Source organism: Protopterus annectens, chromosome 8.part1 (genome assembly GCF_019279795.1).
Source record: "Protopterus annectens isolate FY-2018-M chromosome 8.part1, PAN1.0, whole genome shotgun sequence".
Classification (NCBI taxonomy): domain Eukaryota; kingdom Metazoa; phylum Chordata; order Ceratodontiformes; family Protopteridae; genus Protopterus; species Protopterus annectens.
In genome coordinates, this window is record NC_056742.1 from 225,173,254 (window position 1) to 225,187,545 (window position 14,292).

Genomic DNA, 14,292 nt, shown 5'->3' on the forward strand with positions numbered 1-14,292 from the left:
GGCGTTGAGTTTAAGGCCATGGCTCTGGCACCAGTTTTCCGTTTCTATGAGACCCTTCTGAAGGATGCTTGTGTCTGCTGGAGAATCAATTATGGTGCCCAGTTTGCAGTCATCTGCGAACCTGCTCAGCCACAATCCTCCCACGTTAGCCTGTACCTCAGAAAAATAAATACCAAACAAGAGAGGTCCCAGGACAAAGCCCTGTGGGATGCCACTAGTGACTGGTTTAGAGTTTGACATGGCTCCAGCAATTCTGACCTTGTGGGTTCTGTCCTTGAGCCAGTTTGCAACCCATCTTATGACATAGGGGTTTATATTTACGCTGGAGAGCTTGTCTATGATGCCCGAGTGGGGTATTGTGTCGAAGGCTTTAGCAAGGTCAAGGTAGGCTGTATGAACTACCTTACCCTCATCAATGGCCTTGATGACTATTTCAAAGAAGTTGACCAGGTTCAAGAGGCAGGATTTGCCCTTAACAAAGCCGAATTGGGTAGGATCCAATGCCTGTAGGTCCCCAATGTCTTTGTTTATGAGTTCCATAATGATCCTCTCCATAGCTTTGCAGACCAGGCTCATCAAGCTTATGGGGCGGTAGTTTCCAGGGTCCATAGAAGCACCTCCTTTGTGGAGTGGGACCACTGTTGCTGTACACCATTCATTGGGTACATATCCTGTAGTAAGGCTGAGATTAAACAGCAGCCATATGTGTGGGTTTAGCTCTTCTTGGAGTTCATGTAGCACGCAACCCGGGACACCATCTGGTCCCATTGATGCAGTGTTTTTAGCTTTGGAGAGGGCGGCTCTCATCTGGGCATCTGAGATGTCATGGAGGCAACACTCTTCTGGGATAGATATTTGTCCTTTTGGGGGGGAGGGGGGGGATTTGCACTGAACCTGTCTGCTAGTATGTTGGCAATGTCTGTGGGTTCAGTGTATTTTTTGTCATTTTGGACTAACTCTGAGCATATCTGGGAGTTTCCACCAAGGTTTCTAACATAACTAAAGAAAGCCTTGTGATTATCTTTAGTGTCTTGTGCAATTTTTCTCTCAAAGTTGGCCTTGGATGATTTTATGAGTGTTCGTAGTTTTTTGCTAGTACTGATCAGAGATGCCTTCCCTTTTAGCGATTTTAATATATCATGTAGTAGCTTCCTCCTTCTGTTGTATAGCTTATTAATGGCTGGGGTCCACCAGACACGTCGCCTGCCTTTGGGGGAATGGGTCTTGGTTTTATTTGGGAATGCATGATCCATGCATTCCTGTAGGTGTCCATAGAATGCGTTTATAAAGGATTCAGCAGAGTGGGCTATGGTTTCCACTCGGCCAGGGGCTTTGAAGGATTCCACTTTGGTCTTAAGAATTGTGAAGTCAGCTTTTGAGAAGTTCTTCACTGTGGTCTTCTGTGCTGGGGGTGGGGGCGGGATGTAGATTTCCCGGGAGATTAATTTATGTTCCGATCTTACCAATGAGGAGTATACTTCTGGTATGGAACATCGTGTCCCCATGTTTGTGATGATCAGGTCTAATATGTTTTCCCCTCTTGTGGGAGAGGTGACTAGTTGTTCCATAGAATTTGAGATTATGAATTCTAGGAACCTTTGGGCTAGGGTGTCGGGGCTTGAGTAAAGCTCCCAGTCTATGTTTGGGTAGTTGAAGTCCCCCAATATGATGGTGTTTGGAGAGACCTTCATATTCTCCAGTGTCTTTAGGAAGGCCGAGTGGGGTTCCTGAGTTTGAGAAGGTGGTCTGTAGCATGCTACAAACTGGAGGGCAGTTTTGCCTACTGTTAGTTGCACATGGATCGTCTCCGATGCTTCATGCATTGCCACTAACCTGGAGGTGTGGGTATCCTTGATGAATATGGATACTCCCCCCTCCTTTTGTGGTTCGGTCCAAGTTCTGGAGCCGAAAAGCATGATATGAGGTATAACCTGGTAGTGCCGGGGTGCTCTCGGGAGCCTTCAACCAGGTTTCTGTCACTGCACAGACATTGATGTTCTCCATATTGAGGAGGGCTTCGAGAGCATGCATCTTGAGGTTTAGACTTCTGGCGTTGAGCAGCATTACCCTTAGCTTCTTTCTACTTGTGTTTTTTAGGGAGGTGGGTTTGTCTTTTGAGCCTTGCCTAAAAAAGGCACTATGGGGGTGGCAAGAGCCTTTGCCAATATCTGAAACCCAGGGGTGACAGGTGCAAGCCGTCCCTTGCGAAGCAGCGTGGCTTGTCGAGCATGTCATCCCAAGCAGACAGACATTGGATCCCCTTAGAATGACACCAATACTTAAGCCAATTGTTAAAGTTGATCATTTTGTCTTTGTACTGTGGCATCATTCTTGGTGAGGGTAGGATGCTGCTTAAGGTCAGGGTCATACCGGCCTGGGCTACATAATCAGAGAGCTCCTCTATGTCTCTTTTCATGTAGTCCAGGGAGGTACATCTTAGGTCATTCACACCAGCATGAACAATGACTGAGTCATATTTGTACCTGCTTTGGAGTGACCTGAGTGCTTGTGTTATGTGGTGGATTCTAGCGCCCGACAGGCAGCTTACTGTGACCTTTTCCTTGTTCAGCCTGGTGAGCGGGACATCAGTGTGTCTGACTATAGAGTCACCTATTACAAGTGTATCAGGTATGTTGTTTAGCCTTAAGGGCTGTGACTGTTTGGCACACTGACTTTGTGAACTATGTGTTGCATGTGTTTTGTTTTGAGGTAGTGGTTGCTTGGATGTCTGCTTTGGAGGTCTCTGTTGCTTTGGCAGATTTTTATTAAGAGCCTCAGTATGTTTTGTGTGTTTATGTGTTTGGTTTGCAGTTGTGGTAGGTCTATGTGAGACTGGATTTGTGGTGTGTGTGGTTACCTTCTCCTCCTGACTGGTTATGCCAGTACTGAGTCGAGAGAGCTCAGCCTCCAGTTTGGCTATATGGTTGCATCTCTCACATATATTTGTATTTGTTGGGAGGAGGAGAGGGTTGTCTGTGTACATGAGGCAGCTGTAACATTGCTTCAAGATTCCCAGATTCACCAGCTGAACTGGAGAGGAAGCCAGCAACTGACCATTCGACATACCAGAATAGTATAAAGAACTGCTATGTAACTAAATCAGAAAGGACCTACAGGCGATAGGTTACTCAAGGGGATTTTAGGAGGATGTAGTGCTTTTTTAGTTAAAAAGTGCTTAACGTATAAAAAAAAATGCTTATAGGAGCAAGTGCAGGGTTTTTGTATGCAAATAAGTTCATTATAGATTCATGCCTATGAATTGCATTCACGTGCATATGTGTTATCCCCCTTAACAAAATAGTAGCTTTCCTTTATCTCTCATGTGTTAATCATGTTATGCATTTCCAGTAGGGGGCATGTACACAAAACAGTCCTCTTCATTTCCTAGTCATCCTGACAGTCCATGAATTGCATAACCACATAGCACCACTTTTCATAGCTCACCACTATGAATATGAGCAGTCTGGGACTATGAATACCACCTTACGCATTCTTAAAAGGTCCATGCCAGACTTCAAGAAAATTTAACTTAAAGTTTCCTTAACAGAAGTTCAGTAAAAATATTAAACTTTCAGTATAAGTCATTACCATCTTCAGTTCAGTGCTTATACATTTAGTCTGGACTCAGTACTCACAGCCTAAAGCAGTACACTGAAATGTGTGCCACGAATGTCCATTGTTTCTCAGATCATCATTCAGGTAGGAGAATCATACTACAAGATTGACCAAATTCTGTTGCCCGTTGATTATTTTGATAACTGGTCACTGATGCTCCATATCGTAGTTTACCTAGCAGTACTTAAATCCCAGTATTTAAAGAGGAATCACTCAATGGCTTTTAAAATGTATGGAAGTAGAATCAGATCGCAGATATGCAAAGGCATTTTATTCTTTTATGGCTGGGACTAAATATAAAGTTTCAGTGGTGAGCTCAAATTTCAAATTTTATGACATCTCTAAAACAGAAGCAGTTCAGGAGAGCACGTCAAAATTTGAGCATTGTCTGTACCAAAAGAAATCAGAAAACAAGAAATTCATTAATAGTAAAATAGAATGTTATGAAAAATAAGTTGCTAACAGGATTGCAAAAAGATGAATTTGTCAATGGCTTTCTGAGTGTGATATCTAATAAGTGGGAGATAGATGTGCAAATATAAAACATTGGACTGTTTAGGAAGACAAAAAGAAGTAGCCTTTCAAGCAAAAGGCTGAAAATGAAGGAAACATGTTTTCTTTGTGAGAGAATATGGCCAAAAGTGTAAAAAAATCAAGAAAGCTTGCAATATGTATTGAGGTACAGCTATAGGTTCATGGATAAGGTGTATGAAGAGTTGTATGAAAGGGTGGACACTAAGGAGGGAGAAAATGACCTGTACTGATTGGCTAGACAGAGGGACTTAGCTAATAAAGATGTGCAGCAGGTAAGGGTGATAAAGAATGATAAAGGATAATGAGGGAAACGTACTCACAAGTGAGGAGAGTGTGTTGGGCAGATGGAAAGAGTACTCTGAGGGGCTGATGAATGAAGAGAATGAGAGGGAGAGAAGGTTGGATGATGTGCGGATAGTGAATCATGAAGTGCAGTGGATTAGCAAGGAGGAAGTAAGGATAGCTATGAAGAGGATGAATGGAAAGGCTGTTGGTCCAGATGACATACCTGTGGAAGCATGGAGGTGTTTAGGTGAAATGGCAGTGGAGTTTTTAACTAGATCATTTAATGAAATCTTGGAAAGTGACAGGATGCCTGAGGAATGGAGAAAAAGTGTTTTGATACCGATTTTTAAGAATAAGGGTGATGTGCAGAGCTGTAGTGACTACAGAGGGATTAAAATGATCAGTCACAGCATGAAGTTGTGGGAAAGAGTAGTGGAAGCTAGGTTAAGAAGGGCGTTGATGATTAGTGATCAGCAGCATGGTTTCATGCCAGGAAAGAGCACTACAGATGTGATGTTTGCTCTGAGAGTGTTGATGGAGAAATACAGAGAAGGTCAGAAGGAGTTGCATTGTGTCTTTGTGGAGTTAGAGAAAGCATATGACAGGGTGTCTAGAGAGGAGTTGTGGTATTGTATGAGGAAGTCGGGATTGTCAGAGAAGTATGTAAGAGTGGTACAGGATATGTACAAGGGTAGTGCGACAGCGGTCAGGTCTGCAGTGGGAGTGACGGATGAGTTTAAGGTGGAGGTGAGATTACATCAAGGATCAGCTCTGAGCCCTTTTTTATTTACAATGGTGATGGACAGGTTGACAGATGAGGTCAGATAGGAGTCCCTGTGGACTATGATGTTTGCAGATGACATTGTGATCTGTAGTGAGAATTTGGAACAGGTGGAGGAGACCCTGTAGAGGTGGGGATATGCTCTAGAGAGAAGAGGAATGAAAGTCAGCAAGACTAAGACAGAATATATGTGTGTGAATGAGAGGGAGGATAGAGGAATGGTGAGGATGCAGGGAGTAGATGTGGTGAAGGTGGATGAGTTTAAATACTTGGGCTCAACAGTTCAGAGTAATGATGAGTGTGGAAGAGAGGTGAAGAAGAGAGTACAGGCAGGATGGAGTGGATGGAGAGAGTGCCAGGAGTGATTTCTGACAGACGTGTACCAGTAAGAGTGAAAGGGAAGGTCTACAAGAGGGTAGTGAGACCAGCTATGTTATATGGGTTGGAGACAGTAGCCTTGACAAAAATGCAGGAGTCAGAGCTTGACGTGGCAGAGTTAAAGATGTTAAGATTTGCACTGGGTGTGACGAGGGTGGACAGGATTAGGAATATTAGAGGGTCAGCCCAGGTTGGAAGGCTTGGAGAGAAAGCTAGAGAGGCAAGATTATGTTGGTCTGGACATGTGCTGAGGAGGGATGCAGAGTATATTGGGAAAAAGATGCTAATAGGAAAAGAGGAAGGCCTAAGATAAGGTTTATGGATGTGGTGAGAGAGGACATGCAGGTGGCTGGTGTAACAGAGCAAGATGCAGAGGACTGGAAGAAATGGAAACAGATGATCTGCTGTGGCAAGCCCTAACAGGAGCAGACGAAAGAAGAAAGAAGGTTCATAGGTGTGTACTAGGCTAATGGCCCTGGAGCATTTAAAAACCTAGCCCATAGGATTACCCTGGCATCATGCCACTTGACCTTAGCTCATAGTGCCTCTGTCGAGTAGAGCCAGTGCAGTGATCCCCGGGGTGAATTTTCTATTTCCCATCCACTCATCAAGATTCCTCTTGAAGAGGGCCAGTGAGGTGCTCTGCTTGACATGTATGGGTAGTCTATTCCATAGCATGGGCAGTCTCTGGGTTATGAACCTGTCCCTCCAGCATGTTCCTTTGGTTGTAATAATGAGGTTGAGGTCTCTGGAGTGTGTGGTGCAGAGGGATTGGGATTTCTTTAGATGTAGCATTTCTAACAGAGCTGGGTCAGACATGGCTTTGTAAGTCAAGCAGAGGTCACCTCTAAGTAGGTGATATGAAACAAAGAATAGTTGGAGTTTTTTGAGTCTGTCCATATAGGACAAATGTTTAAAGCCTAGGATCCTCTTTTTGAGGTACTCTTGTGGCCTCTCCAGTTGTGGCAGGTGTCTAGTGTGGTACATGCCAAGTGGGGCATTGTACTCAATGACTGGCCTAATGAGAGATGAGTAGAGGGAGACAATGACATCTTTCTTCCTGGATGCAAAACCCTTAGTAATGAAATGTGAGACATAGAAGAACTTTCTGACCACAGTGGCAATGTGGTGGTTAAAAGAGAGGTTGCTTTCAACCTGTGTTCTTAGATCTCTTATAATGCCTTCTGTGTTCAGTGGACTACCATTTATGTGGTAATTCAAGGGAATTGGGTTTTTCCCAAGGAGGAAATTGTTGGAGGGTGGAAAAGGTGAAAAACACACATGTAATACTGGTTAAAAAGATCTGCAGATTATCTAATATAAAGTTACAGACACACAAATCAGGAGTCTCTAACTGGTTATCTGCTATCATAGATTCATATGCAGTTGCTAAGTATGCATTTTAGGAGTCCAGTGGTAACCCAGTAGGCAAATCAAGGCTGAGAGAATTAACCCCTGTACCACAGAAAGCACCTCGTTAACAATTCATGTCCTTGTCCCTCAGTTTATCAAAATCTATATTCGTTCATTCAGTCCCTCTTTCTTTTATGCATACTTTATCCAGTTCAGGTCTGTGGCAGTGCTAAAGTCAGTCACTGAGCTCAGTGGATGCAAGACTGAGAAACTAATACTGGCTAGAAAGCCAGTCCTTTCTGTGTTGTATAGATACACTTAGACACAACCACCCACCCATACACACACACTCCTAGGGGAAATTTGGTGGATAGCTAATTCACTTACAGCCTGTCTTCCAAGTGTAGGGGAAATCAGAGCATGTAGTGAATGTTTTTAACTGACATGAGCATTTCAAGATGCCTGCACATTCCTGTGGGTGAGGTGTGTGCATGTACATGCATGTGTTCTCTGATGAACTGTAGTCATGTACAAAACTGTTTCTCTGCCCTATACCAACTGCTTGCCCACATATATTCCAGTTCCGATGTGACCCTGAATAGGACACAGCAGGTATCAGAGTGTGATTGAATGAAGGAATATGCATATTTTAGGGTTAAAGAACTGGACCCAGCTAAAAAGTGGCATGGCTTTCACCATGTATTTCATAGTTGTGTGAATTTGCATTGTGTTTACAAGCCTGTCATATTTTAATACTTTAACTGCAGCATAGTCAGTACAGGCTTGCTCTGTATTCTTCTGTCAAAGGTTGTACTTCCATTGTTAGTACTATGGATCTTTTAAAAACTTTTTTTGTAGACCATTATTTTTCTGACAGAAATCTTGCTGTTAGTTATTCACTAGTAGCATCTGTCTTTTTTTCTAGTATGAATTCAGTGAGATTCATATGGTAATCCTTCCAAAGGTCTTGCAGTTCAAGTCGGCATTCTCCTTTATACAACAGAAAGTCTGATATTAGATCTGTTTCGGTAGCAGCACAGTGTCTATCACCCATTATATAGCCTTTGACAGTATAAATCTGAGTGTTATAGTTGCTTATAAACATCATGTTGTGTTACGGTTTCTCTACTTCTATTTCCACTTGAGTTCTGTATGAATCTGAACACGTCACTCAGTACACATTGTTATTGCCTTTCTCCTATAAACAAAGCTGATGTGCTTAGATGGTTTGCTTACTTAAATGAGAAAAATATGTTTAGGCTGCTGTGGACTTGACTACAACCTTCTTCCATAAATGGTTTGCTAGTCTATACTGGTTCAAGTGTCCTTTGTCTTACTTGTATTTTAGCATCCAGGTCATTGTTCAAAAAAGGGTCACAGACAGTGATGCTCAAAACATTCATCCTATGCAAATCGACAAATTGTTTTGTGTTCGTATTCTTGCCTGCACAGCATTAGATGACTCCTCTGTGTTCATATTTCCTTTGTGCTCTACTTATGAACATCTTTCAGTGACAATGATAATGTCATTCCATATACCTTTATGATTTATGAATAGGTTTTTAATTCTTTCCTAATTAAAACAATCACTTTTATTTTGGTTCATACAATTCTTTTTTTATCGATGCAAAATCACACATTTCAAGAGTTTTATCTTCCAAACGTTCTTAACAAAATAATTTAGCACTGCATCCTCTGCTGAAGTTATTCTGATATATTGCCCATGTTAAACATACATAATGTAATAAGACCAGTTATAAAAACGGTGCTTTCTGAAGTGGCCAATATCATACATCATGTCTGTTATATTGATCATGCAAAACATACATGATGTGATAAAACAGTAATAAGAGAAACTATGGTTTCATTTGTAACCACGAATCATACAGCATTTGCTTTGCTGTATTTTCAGTATAGCGAAGTTGAAACCATTGAATTTCAAAGCAAAGTGAATGGTATACTGAATGATTCAGATTTATAGCAGTCTTTGAAGAGATGATATCTAATGACCCCCCCACACACACACACACACACACACACACACACACACACACACACACACACACACACACATTGATCATATAATGGAACAGGCAGAAAGATACCTAATGTTCAGAATTATACAAAAAAACTGAAATCAAATTATAATGTGGGAGGAAATATCCTACTACAATCAGCAACGTTCATCATCTAATTCTAGGAATGAATGTAGCAAAAGTTAAAAATCTTCTTGAGAGTTTTTATGTTTAGGTAAATACAGAAGCTGTTTGTTGTATCAGGTTACACTGATGAAAATAAAACAATGATTGCAATTAGAAAAGTACTGTTTAAAGAGAAGGATGAAGTATTTAGTTCAGCTGCACATACATTTATATAATGTTTTACAATAATAAATCAATGGACCTGGTGTATACATGTCAACTCTGCCAGCGTACTTAATTACCTGTCTGTTCAATGCATACAGAGTCTACAAGTTCTATACTTAAACATTCAGATTTTTGAAAAATAACGTTTTCATTCATTCACTAATAAATGACACATTAAGCATCCAAAATGACAATTCCTTGTTTGCTTGCTTTTTATATCTTTACTACAGAAAACAGAAAATAATAACAACAAAAAATTACTATTATTTTACTTACTAGACTAGTAAAATCCAGTTGTTATATATGGGAAGTTTTAGTTCCAACCTTTTAAATAAAAAAAAAAAAAAAAAAAAGAAAACATGCCTATCAGACAGCTGGGTAGCTGTGTTAATCAGTTGTTCTTCTGTTGCCTTGTAAACATTATTAAATGCTGTCATCTGTACTGGTGTCATCTGTCCTAAATCCAAATTAGCATGCAGTTCTAACTTATTAAACTTTAACAGACTACTGCACAAGCACAGCTATGTGAATGTTCGTTTTCCAGTTTTGTAAACACCATCTGCTGTTTAAACAACTACACCTTATAAAGCCAAATTAACATGATGAGTCTGTTTACTTATGTCAATTCCATGTGCATCTATCTCTACAATAGATATATGCAATATATATCTATACATACATACACACACGTGTATATATATATATATATATATATATATATATATATATATATATATAATGTATGTGAATATATATATATATATATATGTGTGTGTGTGTGTGTGTTTGAATATATATATATGTATGTGAATATATATATATATATATATATATATATATATATATATATATATATATATATATGGATTTCCTTCATTTTGTCAACCATCCATTTGGTCAACGAGTGATAATGGTGGTGCTTTAAAATGAACATACGGATAGCTGAATGGTGAAAATGTTCCGGGAATGTTTTGTCGAGAAAGGTTAGTGGGATTGTTTGGGATAACACTTTTTGTACATGTGTGTGATAACCAGGGTTAGGGCTGGAGATAGGTGAGAAGATAGGTTTTGTACATTTGTGTGCAACTGTGTGGTCAAGGTTAGGTATGGGAATAGATGTAGAGTTGTTAGTATGTGTTTGGGATGTTTGTATGTCTCGGTGTGTCTTGTACTCTGGCAGTATTATAAGAAGTACTTTTTGTATTCATTTCAGAATAATGTTTTCTTTTGTAAAAACTAAATCCCACTATGTACTAAGAATGTTGTATTATCTCTTCTTTTATAAACTACTATATTTGTTAATTAATGTCTAAGTAATGTAATACTGGAGCTTTTCTCCTCAGGTCTCTGCTGAAAAAAGGCTTCTGCCCAGCCAGACTAACCCGGTTAACAAATGTCAAATAAAAAATACAATTTTTTTTGTAATGTGCAGTTACACTGAGGGAAGGGGCAGCATTATTGTTAGGGTTGCACCCATTATTAAGGTGTTTCAAGGTGGCCTGTAAGTATGTAAACTTCAGAAGTTAGCAGGAACAGCTTTATACTAATATCATGAGACGTCACTATGAAAGGCTACATGTACTTGCCATTGCACCACTGATACATGGATAAATCAGCTGTGGTAGTAGCCTTACTCTGCAGGTGTCCATTGATGGGCACCATTTTAACTCGTTTATAAGTATGAAAATGGGATGGATAGAAAATGTGGAAAAAGGGACAGATGTAGACCAGGGGAAAAGTGTTAGGTTGGCAAAAGTCCTGTGCTGGAGGTGGTAGGAGAGAAACATATTTTAATTTTTTTGGTACAGATAGACCTTCCTTTTTTTGAAATATGTAAGGGAAGGAGAGGTAAACATAAAGCAAATCAAGGACAGGCATGAGACAGGGAAGAGATAAGGGTTTTGACAGAAAATATAAATGAGAGATAATGTGGACAGTCAAACAGTAAGTAGGGAATCCAACAAATGGAAGGAGAGACAGATTTGTCAGCTGGTAATGAGAAGGACAACTGAGAGTGGGTGAATGCTCAGATGACAGGGTGCATGGGACAGCCACACCTCCAAACTGGCCCAGAGACTTTCAGTGAGAGCCATGCCTATGGGTATCTGAGTCAACAGTCTCAGACATTAATGGGGTCATCTCCAGATGCATAATATCTGGAGTTTGCCAGTTCGTTAAGTCTTTTGCCTGCCTGCAGGAGTTGCCTACAGGGAACAATCCAACATTTCTTCCTAATAAACAAGATCCCAGGATATGCAGGTGGTGGAGATATCTTACTTGACATAGTAGAGAAATGCAGCCAAGGTGCCTGAGGCTGCTCATGACCTGTAGAGGGAGGCAAAATGGGAAGAAAGCAATCAATAAAATATTGCAAAATAACTAAGAATTTGTTAAACAAAAGATGAAATATGCATTGGGTTACGCAACTAACCACTCTAGCCTTTGATAGCAGGGGTGACAGTTCAGATCTCTTTCTTCATGTACTTAAAATAAAGTGAAACAGAGAAAGGGCACTGTTAGCATATGACAGGAATTGTTTTTTTTTTCTATAATGAATAACATTATGCTGAACTGGCATGCTACTATTCTATGAAAGGTGCATACTAGGTGTGTTCCTGTCATGGGACTTTTTGACACTGGCTACCTCCTGACTTGTAAATATTCATAGTATGTCCACAGACACCTGGAACCTGCACATATCTCAGCCACACAAATAAAGAAAAACTGCTTAATTAAACCTATTCAGAATATATGAATGAAAGCTTTTCCTTGTACAGGTGTAATTTCCCCTACCATATCCCACTATCTGCCATGGGTCATTACTGTATTGACTAGTGTCATAAAATGCAGTGAAAATACTAAACTGTACAGTGATACATGCATTTACACACAGAGAGGTACAGTGCTTGGAAGTGTTGAGAGAAGTAATGACTATTATTTTTACAAACAGGAAGAAAAAAAACATCATGAAGCCTTACCTTAAAACAATATAATCCCTATGGGCTGAATGCTGATTGCCAGTGCATTGCACAGTTGAGATTTAGTTAAATCCACAAAATTGCCATAATGTAAAGCTGGCAGCAATTTTACTATAGAAACAAACCCTTTTTATGACCATCAACTGCAGTAATAAAAACCAAATGATCTGGCTACTGATCCTAAACTACTACCACCCACTGGCTAAATGGTCAGGCTGCCATCTCTGCAGGTCCTCATAGCAGCACGGTTAATGCAAAACTGGTTAGCCAGCTGAATCCACCAATCATTTATTTCAAATCAAACATGCTCGACTTTATGCAGGTGACCCTAGAGGTGGTGCAGTAGAGGTAGAGAAGTATTTTTTTTTCTCTCCTTGGAATATCCATTTGGGGCTTCGCACTGAACTATTACAGACATCATCTCTTCTAGCCAGAGGCATGAAACAGCATGGTGGCTACTCTGCAGAAGTGAGACTGCTAAGTGTGAAACATGCCTTGGACAATATGACTATAAGCAATACAAGTAGGTCAATAACACGTTGAATGTGAGATTCAAGTCAGGTGCACATACATTCGCAAGTCAGAGCTGGTTAGTGCTAGTGAAAACTCGCTTCTAATGATGAGGACTTGTGTACATCTGTGAAGCATTGCAGTTTGTAGACCAGTGTGCCTAAATGCCTCCATAAAACTCTCCAGCTTTTTGAAAAGTCATGCTCATCACCATTTTGTGTGTAGCAGATCAAAGTAAAAGCAAAAATATATTTAAACTAAACTGAAAGTTGTGATAGAGTGAACATATTAAGAGCATTTCTTTACAGCAAGAAATGATTCAACAGTACTAATAAGAGAACTTTTCTTACTTTTCCTAGCAACTACCAGTCACTCAGCAATTTCATGCTAATAATCTTGAAAGTTATTATTATTATTTTACATTTGTTTACTGGGATAGTCTGAATGAACACTAGTGTCCATTTTCAGCAGAGGCCCGGGGAGAAATGCTCCACATAGTATAAAATCAACAGCAGTTAATAACAGTTGTGATTGCAGAAGTCAAAAATGAATTAACAGTTGCCAAAAAGTCAAAAGATTTAAAAGTACAGAGTAAAATGATTACAGAAAATTTAAGATGATAAAACAAGTGAAAGTAGGAAGATAGTTGTATAGGACTTACTGAATACGTTAGGGACAGAACAAACATTAGATAAAAAATGGCTGACTGCTAGTGATTAAAAGTATGTGATCTTAGCACATTAGTATTCACTAGGAGTATAAGGAAGAGAGCACAAGTTGAGTACAGAAATTAGACTTATAATTAACAAGAAGCATAAGGAAATTATACTCTTGCAATGTAATAAGAGTACAAGGTGGACTATAGCAGTAACATAGCCGGTTGGTGAGAAGGTAGGATTTAAAGTGTTGTTTAAAAGTGGGAGTGCAGGTTAGTAGACTGATGTCAGGAGGAAGGCTATTCCAGGTTTTAGCAATTTCATTGGGGAAGAGAGATTCACTAGAGCTGTATTTGCGTGGAATTTCTTCAATCAGGGCTTTGTTGGTGGAACATAATTGTCTATTTTATTTATGGATGTATAGTAGGCCAGTTAGGGCAGGGGCTTTCTCTGGGTAGTAGAGTATTTGGTGTGCCAGATTGAGATGATGGCATCTTAAAAGATTGGGGAATTCAAGCCAGTGTAAAATAAGCAAGGACTTCCAGTGGTGGGAACGAGATTTGGTGTTGGTTGCAAATCTGGCAATTTTGTTGTAACATGTGAAAAGTTTATTAAAGCCAGACTTGTTTAGATTTGTTAGTACCGGTGATGCATAAAGTAATGTTGATAGGAGATGTGATTTGGCTATAGCAATTCTCGATTCGGAGGTAAGGTACTTTTTGCAACGATGTAGGAACCCTAATTTTTTGTGGACTTTGGATATAGTTTGAAATAAATATTTACCGAATTTTAGCTGTTGGTCAATTGTAACTCCTAGTAATTTTGCATCAGGGACT